The sequence below is a fragment of the Stegastes partitus genome, unplaced genomic scaffold (genome assembly GCF_000690725.1).
Source record: "Stegastes partitus isolate 25-593 unplaced genomic scaffold, Stegastes_partitus-1.0.2 Scaffold807, whole genome shotgun sequence".
Classification (NCBI taxonomy): domain Eukaryota; kingdom Metazoa; phylum Chordata; class Actinopteri; family Pomacentridae; genus Stegastes; species Stegastes partitus.
Genome location: NW_007578538.1, coordinates 258,661 through 260,305, shown reverse-complemented (window position 1 = coordinate 260,305; position 1,645 = coordinate 258,661).

Sequence of the window (1,645 nt, the reverse complement as noted above, 5' to 3'; positions counted from 1 at the left end):
GCAGAAAATGTGGTTTTCACAGCAGACGCATCGTTAAAAATAAGAAAATGTACATTAAATAAAAAAAGTTACACCAAGAAAAAGCAGAAAATATTTAGATTTCGATAAATATATTATATATAACATTTTCTATTTTTAAAAAACATTTTTTGTCAACAATAGATTAATAGATTTATTAAATAACAGCAAATGTTAATTTTTGTTTTTAATTATTAATATCCTAATATACAGTACATGTATGCGCTAAATATATATGCATATATTTTATTTATTCATTTATTTAAACCAAGAAAAAGCAGAAAATATTTAGATTTTTCTCAATAGATACGCCACTAAAATATACTGCTTTTACGACAGTCATCATTAAAATAGTAAAAAAAATAAACGAGTATAAATAAATAGTAGTTTTTTTTCATTATTGTCGATGGATCATTAAAAACAACAAACATTTTTTTTTTGTTTTTATTTCCTGCTTATTCATCATTAATCTCCAGAAAACGTCTCTCTGCTGTCGATGCATCAACATCATATTTTAAACTCGATCCATCAATAAAAAGCAGATTTTTTCCTACAATAAATACAGAAATAACCAACAACACTATTAACAGTCTGGTTTCTGCGTTCTGAAGTGATTTTACAAAGTCCCCTCACTCATGGTCGACTCTGGATCGCTCCGAGGCCCGTCAGAACTCAAAGTCAGAACTTTTAATCCCAGGTTAAGTTTTAATTCAGACCCTGAGCTCTTGTTATCGAGCCGACTTCAACCCTGTGAGTGAGTCCACGGCTCCAAAACACGTTTATTGATTTGTTCGAGAAACGCTGCAGCTCCGGTTCTCACGCAGACCAGCAGCAGCTCCGGACGCCCAGAAGTCCTGGTTCTGGATCTCAGGACACGTGGCGGCTAAAAATACAGACTCGGGTTTATTTGGTCCTCAGGCTCCTGCGTGGTTTAAAGCTGTGCTGCTGAATTAAAGACAAAGTTTGTTGTTTATCCTCCTCTGGTCGATGCACAACATTAAACCCGGTTAACGGGACTCACTGAGGAGAAGCTGCTGCTGCAGATGAACCACCGAGGAGCAGAAAACGCTCCAAAATGCTCAAATTAGAAAAATAAATTATGTTTTTATGACAGAGTCGCCATTAAAATGGAGAAAACGTCCCAAACACGCTGTTCATGGATAAATAATCATCAGCTGTGCGGGCTTTTCTTCTGTAGTTTGATAAATTTATTGAGCATCTGCAGCTTTTATACAAGAAAGATTAAATAATTAAACACATTCATTGTTCAAACACCAATAAATAACTGCAAAATTAAATGATTTGAATTCCAGATCATCCAATAAATAACAGCAACATGTTGATTTTTTTCTTTTTTAATTCTTAGTTCACAGTTAATTCATTAAAAATGTACGTTCTGCTCCTGTGGATGCATCAGCAGGTAGAAAACGTGCATTCCTTCCTTCAGTCACCACTAAAATACAGAACATGTCCCGTTTATCTTGTTTTATTCTTAATGCTCATGAACAGAAACTTTCAGCAACTTTATGTATTTTTTTATGGATTTATTTAGATTTGATTCATGAGATAAATTAGTTTAAAAATTTTTTATTATAGATTTATATAAATTGGTGCCATTTTTTTCTTT